Source organism: Phlebotomus papatasi, chromosome 2, assembly GCF_024763615.1.
Source record: "Phlebotomus papatasi isolate M1 chromosome 2, Ppap_2.1, whole genome shotgun sequence".
NCBI lineage: Eukaryota > Metazoa > Arthropoda > Insecta > Diptera > Psychodidae > Phlebotomus > Phlebotomus papatasi.
In genome coordinates, this window is record NC_077223.1 from 71,517,764 (window position 1) to 71,528,628 (window position 10,865).

Below are 10,865 nucleotides of genomic sequence, written 5' to 3' on the forward strand. Positions count from 1 at the left end.
GATGAGTTCATATATTCTGTCAGTAGAAGAGGTAAAAAGTTTGGAGTGGTATATCTCAGCTCCTGATGAACATAATTGGATGAGTGAACTATTGTTGGAAAGCTTGGTTCATTAGCTTTCAGAATCTGGTTTATGTAATTGGATATGGGTAAATCATGGTCATCCAGAACCATTTATGTCGAAGAAGACACTTTTTGCAGCGTCTTTTTTGACCATCCACTGCTGGGACCAGGAGTGACCCACGATTATCGCACAAGGACTATTTATTAGAGGAACTCAAAAGGTATAATTTGTGGAAGAAACTTTTTTTTGGACATCTTACTTTTTTTTATTCATCGACTTTTGCAAGAATTTTAACATTTTACACGCATAGAAAAAAATGACAGAAATCCTTCTATCTCATTTTCTGGACAAACTAATGAAGATATCGACTTGGAATGTTCTAAGTACTCCCCCATAAGTTGATCTAAGGAATCCAAATATCACATCAATTTCATCCCCACGTCTATCCTTCCCCTCCAGAAACCACTCTTTTAGGATTTCAGTAATTTTTTCCTTGCGTTTAACACTTCAAAATTCTTGCAAAAGTCGATGAATAAAAAAAAGTAAGATGTCCAAAAAAAAAGTTTCTTCCACAAATTATACCTTTTGAGTTCCTCTAACAAATAGTCCTTGTGCGATAATCGTGGGTCACTCCTGGTCCCAGCAGTGGATGGTCAAAAAAGACGTTGCAAAATGTGTTTTCTTCGACATAAATGGTTCTGGATGACCATGGTTTATCCATAGCAGATTAAGTATACCAGATTCTAAAAGCTTATGAACCAAGCTTTTCAACATTAGTTCACTCATCCAATTATGTTCATCAGGAGCTGAGATATACCACTCCAAACTTTTTACCTCTTCTAGTGACAGAATATATGAACTTATCCAATATTATAGTGAGAAATAATTACGGTATAGATTAGAAGCATATTTGCTTTAATAAAAACCGTAAAAACTCCCAATACATGAGCAAAAGTTTAAATTTAAGTGAAATCCGGATTAATTTATGCCACCCGGACATATAGTACATGGATAAGTGATACTACTGATTTAGCTTAATCATTAATATCACAGCCCTTTTAACAGTGATTTTAATGATTTTTAGGGAAGTCTTTCAGTCTTCGCACATACTATGGCTTCGAACACTTCATATTTCTTTCATATTCCTTTGATGAAGCTGATCTAAGTTTTTTTTGGGAAATTTGTGACTAGAGACTGGCTATTGAAATATATTGCTAATAAGGTCGTATTCATTAAAGGAATATGGGAAAAGATTTGGAGTGTTCGAAGCCGGAGTGTGTGAGAGGCCTGAAAGCCTTGCCCTACTAAGTAGAAATTTTGATGAAATTAAATTTCATGAAGATCTGAACACACTAGCTCTAACGTTTCACATCTATTTAGTTACAGAATTATACGGGCTTCAGACCTAAGGCTTAGCCATATGGCTTATCTTCTCTAAGTTCTTATCAATCAAGATTTTTCATAAAATTTTGACTTAGAATTGTATTATAAAACCCAAAATAATTCTAAATAATTCTAGAAACTAAATAATTCTAAAGAACCAAATCAATTGATTCTTTTTAAGAATTTGAGATCTTCTGGAACTGGGCTAAACCTCTAGTCTGAAGACGGCCTTAATAACAGCCGTGAAGTGAAGGGTAGATATTAGACCATTTATTCACTAGATAAACGTTCACAGAGTTAAAGAATTCTCACGCAGAGTTTATTTTGGTATATTCTGAAGTTTGCTTTAAAAAAATGATATAGAAGAGAATGGTGTATCAATTTTTAATATAATTTATTTTATTTAATATGTTTCAAGCGTTTCAAGCATGCACTACTGCATGATCAAATGGATATCTTCTCATATGTAGGGGGAACTGGGGCAGTAGTAATCTGGGGTAGTTGTAAACACTGTGATTTTTTTCATTAATTTTAAGACTCCAGAGGATAAAACCCATAAGCATTCATAGATACCATGGGGATGTATGTCCACAGAAGAATTGGTCAATAAAATCCTAATACTTTAAAAATAAAAATCATTTTTCCCGAAAATGTTGATATTTCAATTATTTTGGTCATTTGGATTTCCACCTGGAAATTAAAAACTGTGTAAAATAATCGAAATGTAGCAATACCAGTTCTTTCCTACATCTTTTAGGATTATATTTATGGATTTACTAGACAAATTGAGATTCTCACTATTTCAAAAGAATTAATAATTGGTCAGAAAACAGCATTTGGGGTAGATGTAACCAGCAATTTCAATTTCACAAAATGAGTAGGTAAAAGAGCGGGAAATTGACCTTCATGCGAAATATCTATAATTCATAGATTACGAAAAAAATTGGTGGCGCTGTGTTAAATAAAAAGTCACATGATGTCAAAATATGGGGAAAATCCATTGAAAAATGTCTTTGATATGCATGCTTTTAGTTTTTTTGCTATTTTAATTATTCTTTGTAAAAAGTGTCATGATTTTTTGAAAAATATACAGTCTTTATATATCTCTTAAGTAATTAAAATAATCGAGAGTGGTGCAAAGTTAATTTCAAGAGTGGGAAAAAAGGTGTTTACATCCTCCCCAGAAAGTGGTTACTTCTACCCCAGGTATTTTGTGAAAAGAGAAAAATGCACAGGGACACAAATTTTATTTTTATGGAAAACTCAATTGTTTTCCAGCATCCGCATTACCCTCGACGAATTGCCTATACCCAAGGGTAAAACATGAGCTAAGAAATATTTTCCAAAAAATCACGGTGTCCTTGGAAAATCACCTCAAATTCGCATGTATCGAAAATGGTTACATGTGCCCCAGTCTCCCCTACTAAATTTCCAACATGTATTTTAGTACAATAAAATAAAATGCACAACATTGTATAATAAGCTTATCCAGTATCCACGTTGAAAATTGTTTTATGTACAATATAGGGTAACGTGTGGTATTTCGGGACACTTTTTAACACTTTTAAATTTCAAACAGCCTAATGACTTCTCAAATTATTTTTTTCTTTGTTGATACAAATATTTATGTTCCTTATTCTATCCAGAATAAGATTCTTACCGAAAAATGTTAAAAAATGCATAATTTTTTATTCAAATTAGCAAAAAATGTAAAGAAGTAAGAATGGTGTATTTCGGGATAATTATGGGTATTTCGGGACAGACAAAAATCGCTATTAAGAAAATAAATGTCACTGAGCCTGACTATTTATCTTTAAGTAGATGGTCCAAACTTCACTCTCTCATAAAAATTTTGTTTAAATTCCACTTGTAAAGTGGCTTAAATCGAAAAAATAGCACTGTTTGTGTTGACATCTGCAAAATTGACCACACTGAAGGTTTTGTAAAAAGTGGAATGTGATACTCACAATTCACGCGTACTTCACACATTAAATTAAAAAAAATTTCATAAGTTTTATGTTTGTCTGATACGTAAAGAGCTCAATATTTCATACAGAACTTAAAAATAATAAGAAAACAAATAGTTAGAGGATTTTTGATGTGTCCAGAAATACCCATATTATGTCGCAAAAAGCACCTTGTCCAGAAATACCACACGTTACCCTATCGCACTTCTGCAATTTTAGTTGCACTTTTATCGTCTGAGCCTGAGTGCGTTGAAGTAGAAACCCTCAAACATTATTACTATTTATATTTTCATATAATAAAACTTAGGGGAGACTGGGGCAGAATTAGCCAGCGAATGAAATACTTTTTTTTGTTTACGAATTTATGGGAAACATGTTAGAATCCGACTGATAAATATCTCAAAGAATAAGGAGGGAGTTAATATTTTGTAAAAGAAAACTATAACACTCCACTGTCTAATACTATGCATGAGTAATTATGCCACAATCTCCCCTATAGTGGACTTTTTTCCACACACAGAGAAATTTCAGTGGCATGACAACTCCAATTGGTGTTGTCGGACACACCAACCTCAACCCCAAAATCAACTAACCCCAATTCGGTGTTCAGAATACACCAATTGGTACCAAAACAGCAATCAACACCGGCTTTGGGTTTCTGATTACACCAATTTCACACCAATTATTAACACCAAATTTAGCGTTGTTGGAACACCATTGTGGATTTTGTACCACACCATCTCAAGAAAATATAGGTGTTCTTTTTACACCAATAAAAGTGTAAATTTCCCACCTTTTTTTTTAAATACAACGATTTTTTTTAAATATTCCCATATCGAAACAAAATAAATTATACACAAATTTTGCATCTCTGATAAATATTTTTAATTGAAGAATTTTTAGAATAATATTTACAGTAAATGATACCACATTATTTTTTTTAAATGAATATTTTTTCTATCACATATTTTTTATACTTAAAATATTTTTACATTTCCATTAGTTTTTCACTTGCCTATTTGCAGTCTTTTACACCACAGTTCTTGATTTATTTTCGTGATATTTTATACCTCAGTCATATTTTTGTTTTATGATATTTTGATTTTAAGTTCTTTTATACAGTCGCAAACACTTTAATATGCGAAAAAAGTTGTAAAAAAATGTTTTCTAAGATAATTAAGATCCAATAAAGTCGAAAAAACTATCCATTCTTCATCGTATCTTTTAGTTTAGACGCTATGTGAAAAACATAATTTTTTTGAAACTCTTTTCTTTTAAAATTCACATTTTTACTTTTTGAATAACATTTACAAAATATAATGGCATATCTCCCAGTAAAATATAAATTTATTTTTGTCAGATAATTTTAAATCGGTTTTTTTCTTGAAATTGGAAATAAGTTTTTTTTTGCACAAATATTTTTTGTTGCTTTTTCTCTGACCTAATCTTCGGTATTGAATTCAGTTTTAAGAATCATTTCTAAAATATCGTCCTTTTTCAGTTTTGTTGACAATGATGCCTGCACATTTACTGGGAGATCTTCTGAATTACTTTTTTCAGACTCTTACGTTTGCCTTCTCCATTCGCCTAGTTTAGCTTGAAATTTTAGCTTAATTTTTAGACCGTTTTGGAATATTTCCTTGATGTCGCTTTCCGTCATAAAATTCAGAACACTCGTCGATTTCCAAATCTGGGAAGTAAATATAAAAAAAAACATGTCAATAAAAATATATTTGTTACGATATTACGATACAAAAATGTAAGACATAGTTCAGGTCAAGGTATTAAGTCAAAACGAAGATATAAATCAAGGATTTTCAAGAAACAATTTGACAAAGTTTAGATTTGATCAGACTATGAGAAAATTTGTGATGTGGACAAAAACGAAAGCGTGAACAGAAAAAATGTTGGTAAAAAATATGCGAAAAAAAATGAAAAATATTAGCCTTTTCACCCTCTAACAGTATTTTCTTTAATATGCGAAAAAAGTTGTAAGACAATGTTTTCTAGAATAATTATAATCCAATAAAGTCGAAAAAACCATCCGTTCTTCATTATCTTTTTTAGTTTAGGCGATAGGTAAGAAAATTTTTTTTTGAAATTTTTTTTTGATTCTAAAATTCACATTTTTAATATTTTACAAATTTTTAAATAAAATATACAAAGTAGAATGACATATTTTTCAATAAAAAAATAAATTTATTTTAATCAGATAACTTTAAATCGGTATTTTTATGGATATTGGAAACGAGTTTTTTCGCACAAATTTTTGTTGCTTTTTCTCTGATCTGTCACACAAAACTGGGAATAGCAACAAAACGAAGAGTCAAAATGAGTTCAAAATTTCAAAAGCTTTTCATAAGACTATTACCGAGGACACTATAGCGCTTTTAAATAAATAAAAAGAATGTAATCACTGTAAATGTGATTTTTGTGAAGACCGCTTGATCGCCACCACGTGTCAAGCCATTCATCAGAAATCACATTTAAAGCGTTTATTAAATTTACATCTGTCAAAGGAATATCAGTAAGAATACATTAATATAATTTTAAATAAATAAACAGAATTTTTGAGATCTAGTGAGGGGTAATTTCCTGATTTGATTAATCAAAAGGTAAACTCACCGAGAAATCTCTGCGCAATTTCCACTGAAAACCCCCATTCACACAGAAGGGAAAATTCTTCTGCCACTGAAATATTGTCCAAATTATCGGCAATTTCAAGTTCAATGTGTTCCTTAAGCCACTTATTTATAATTTCACTTGATTAAATGGAACAAAAATTGACTAATTAACACTAATAAATCACTTTAGATAAATCACAGAAAATTACGCAATATCACTTTCTTCCATACTCTGCACTGATCAATTTAGTACTGATGCAGCGGGGAAGAAAGAGAGCACACGAAGGATAATGTGTGTAATTTGGTGAGCGACGAACACCGTTTGGCGTTGCAACGGCACTGTTTAGAAAATTGGTGGTGTTACTTTTGCACCATTTTAGACATTTTTGTGCCGGAGTTGTTACAACATCGCCAAAGTATTTCATACAACACCGTCAATTCAAAACTTGGTGTGAATTTGATGTGAATGGTACAACGGTTGGTGTTCAAGAAACTCCAACACCAAATTCAACCCCAAATTCAACACCACTTTCTCAAAATCACTTCTCTGTGTGCAGTGACGATGTTGGGTAAGCTTGAAAAACTGACATTTTTTACAATTTTCACTATTAAAATATTAAGTTTTTATGTTTGTTTTTTTCTAAAGTGTCACATTTAATTTAAGCCCTTTAAGTCACATATCGAGATATAATAAATATGTCATTTATTGAACATTTTTAGCTTTTCCCCATGTTTTTTTCTCGTTTAATTTTAAATAATTTATTTAATACAACTTTATAAAACAAAAAAAAAGAATTTCCAGAAAGTTAAGAAAAAAAACTCGAATATTTTGAAGCAAAACATGTTCTTTTAGAGCGATATGCCACTCTTAATCTTAGAAAACGTCACTTTTAGGGAAAAGTACCCATGCTTCGTACGATCCCAAGTTTCGTAACGATTAATTTTTCCTATGTTTCACAATAAATTTTACTCATTGCATCAATATTTTAAAAACTAGGGCAAAGTGGCCAGTTAGGGAAAAATTAGTCATTACGAAGCTTGGGATCGTACGAAGCATGGGCACTTTCCCCTAATAGTTTCCAATCTAAGATTTCTTCTTTCCAAGAAAACGGTTTTTCAGCTCGAAGCTCCATCACGCACACATCGCAATTGTGCCAATTTGGTTCTAGAAGTTTGTCTCTCATACCATCTCGTGTGCGTCAATTATGAATGTAGAGACATATGTTAAAGAGCCTGAAACTAGTTTTTGGCACGGCAACTTTTGCTAAAAACTAGGTTTTAGAACTTTTTGTGTATACATACTCCATACGTCTTTTCGCTGCTATTTCAACATTTCTTTGTTCTCTAAAATTTTTCACATCAAATCCTACATGGGGATTTGCGAGTCAAATTTGCTGGACCACAGAATGCATGGACAATGGAGTCGAATACGATAAATGTAGTGTTGGAAATCGATGTTGGATTTGCTGGGTGGGGAAGGAATAGTAATGAAAATTTTCGTGAGACTTGAAATATAGGTCGATGGTGAATTCTGCATGAAATGGCGTATTGAATTTGCACGAAGATGGTGTTCGGGTGGTGTCGGATGGCACGAGATTACGTCATCTCCTCGGGTACATAGGGCACAGTTTATGTATTCCACTCAGTTGTGTATTCCACGCAACATTAGAATTTGTGTTTTATTTAATGCTTTGTGCCACCAAAAAACATGAGCTCTTTTTGGCTCAAACAAAAAAAAGAAAAAAAAAGAAAGAGTGCTTGAGACATCAACAATGGATGACTTACAGTATATTCTCTTCCCGAAAAAACATATGTCTCTTCTGCGCACGCACACTTTTTTCCATCAACGCGCCAATTTGACGCGATATCGCGCTATGGCATCGAATTTTCTTTTTCTTCTCGTGGAATTTTACATAAAGACCCCTCCTGAAAATGTATTTTGACCGATTTTTTGTCCTCTACTTCTTAACATTCAGCCTCTGGGTGGTTGACTGATAATGTCTGTCAACACGACAACACAATCTGGACGATGTTGCAATTTTAGCGCCTCGATCACTCACCCAATCCCACTTCTGATACATAAATTGGTCATCTCTCTGATCAATTCGAATCGATTAAAAGGCGAGTTCTGCGATTTACATTTTAACCCGATTTCGTACCTCATTGCATACCAGAGTGTGTTGATTTTCTAGTTACTTCGTTATTGATTTGATTTTGAATTTTAATAAAATTATCGACCAACTGTTATTTCAAATTTAAATTTGACGTTTAATGACATGTAAGTTAAAATGTCAACATAATGATTTGATATTTCTCCTATTTGAGCTTCGAATATGTATTAAAAAAACAGATTCTCCTGAAAACCTTTACTAAGTTTGAGTGATTCATTACAGGAATCGCACTGTATTACAGTGTTATCGGTTATCACATTAGAAATGTGTTTACGATACCCCACCCGAAGGGATAACTCAAAGGCTAACACTAGGAACGCTCTTAGAAGATATCGGTGCCGCTCCGAGAGACATCTATGATGCCAATTCAAATACAGTAGAGCCCCGCTATAGTCCATATTTGGTTTCAGATTTGACACTTGGGTCGCAATATACAGTAGAGCCCGGCTATAGTCCATATTTGGTTTCAAATTTGATACTTGGGTCGCACTATAGTCCATGTAATTTTTAAAATTATCAACGATTTTTAGTATTGAAATTGCTCGACGGCTTCCACTTTCTTTGCGATTGTGGTACTTGTCCTTGCTCTCTTCATTCTGGATCACAATTATCACAACTACTTAATAAAGTTTGCCAAAAATATTAAAATAATTATGCATGTCGCATACTAAAAAACATAACCTAACTTAAAATCAGTGTTTTGAAATCAACGGTCGATAAATTGTGGACTATAGAGCGATGGCCTATAGCGAGACTCTACTGTAGTCCATGTCATTTTTTAAAATAATCAACGACTTTTAGTACAGTGCTGTCTCTCTATATGCACACTCTCTATATGCACAGCTTTTGTGTCGGTTGCATTCAAAATCAATTTGTTTACATTTTGACAAAGTAATAAAGACAATTATTTTCTTGGTAACTAATTTTTCTTGCCTTTAATTTTCTTAATTTTATTTTTTCTGTCTCATATTATATTTAAAATAACACGGGAAATTCTATAACAATAAAAAAATGATAATTTATTAAAAGAAAAAAAACCGTTGGGAATTTCAAAAAAAAGTTGTGCATATTCAGAGAGAGAACTGTCAAAAAAAGTACCCAAACTGTGCATATAGCGAGACAGCACTGTATTGAAATTGCTCGACGGCTTCCACTTTCTTTGCCATTGTGGTACTTATCCTCTTCATTATGGATCACAATTATCACAACTACTCAATAAAGTTTGCCAAAAATATTAAAATAATTATGACACATTGCATGTCGCGTACTAAAAAACATAACCTAACTTAAAATCAGTGTTTTGAAATCAACGGTCGATAAATTGTGGACTATAGAGCGATGGCTTATAGCGGGGCTCTACTGTACGCTGAGAAAAAAAGAGGATGCGATTAACTTTTTTTCCTCGTAACTTTAACACTTTTTAGGTGTAAAAATATATCAACATTTTTTAATGTTAATTTTACACCTTTTTAAGTGTAAAATTAACATGAAAAAGGGTAACTTTAACCCATAATACACCTAAAAAGCATAATATTTACACCGATTTATAATCAATAATGCAGGGTAAAATTAACATTTCCGGAGTGTTATTTTAACTTTTTCGGATTTCGCTCACGCACCAACGAACGTGGGGTTTAACCATGTGAGGAAAAATTAGTACTAACATTATGTAGGATTATTGTTGCAAAGTTTCATGTGAAAAATAATAAAATTTTCATAAGTTTGGGGAATTATCCGTTTGCGATCCAATGTCGGTTTCTTGCAGGTACAAAAATACCGAGAATGATTGCAATATTTTAAAGTATAGTCGACTCTTTCCAACCAGTTTGAATAGTTAGAAAAATGTTTCTACTCGTGATGACCCACTAAGATCTCTTTTTTTAATTTCGAGAGGATCATGTTCTAAAACATGTACTAATTTTCAATTGATGTATTTCTCTTCGGTTTTGACCTTCATTTTGAGTACTACTTATCGAATATCAAGTACAAGTATCTGGATGACTTCCAAACATCCGATTTTTTTTAATCCCATTTCTCTTGAGTTGAAGCATGCAAAAGAGGGCAATTGGGCACTGAGCGGTCTGCGGTGGCAAAAAGGCAAATTGATCGCCCCGAGTTGGAGAAAGAAGAAGAACGAGTATTTAATTTATTTATGATTATTGTATGATATTATAGGTCGAAGAAGCATCTTCTTGAGCTCAAGTTATCTTAGGCAAAGCCATAACGGAATTTTTAGAGTCTCTGAGTGTTTCGCTTGAGTGTTTGTGTCCCCCTTTGAGGCCCCCGTTTGCCATACGAAAAAAAAATACAGTATGAGATAATCTTCATCACAAAGTACGCCTCGTGAAGATCAACAGAGAGAAAAAGAACCAAATAGCCAATTTACACGTTTAATGAGTATAGTGTACCAAAACATTTCGAAGAAAAATACAAAAAGTACCCAATTTGTTCAGTGTGGAAAATTTTAGAATCTTTATTTTAGTACATGTCAAGTACTAAAATATAAGGAAAATCACTGAGAAACATAGCCGTTATTATGAAAATTGCATGATTTTTTTGTCTAGAGAAAATTTGCTGAAAATCATGATTCAAAGAAGACTTTTACGATCTTCTGAACATAAGTTGATTTATTGGCTCAATTCCCTTTGCATGTTCAG

The 10,865-nt window shown here is 32.5% G+C and overlaps 1 long non-coding RNA gene across 1 annotated transcript; it reads right to left on the reverse strand.

The window, feature by feature from the left end:
* Nucleotides 1-4,274: 4,274 nt before the first annotated feature.
* On the reverse strand, nt 4,275-6,291 carry LOC129804277 (uncharacterized). The gene is made up of 2 exons (XR_008751966.1): nt 6,039-6,291; nt 4,275-5,103 (listed from the first exon to the last, which is right to left on the reverse strand). It is a non-coding gene; the product is annotated as an uncharacterized LOC129804277 (long non-coding RNA).
* Nucleotides 6,292-10,865: the final 4,574 nt, after the last annotated feature.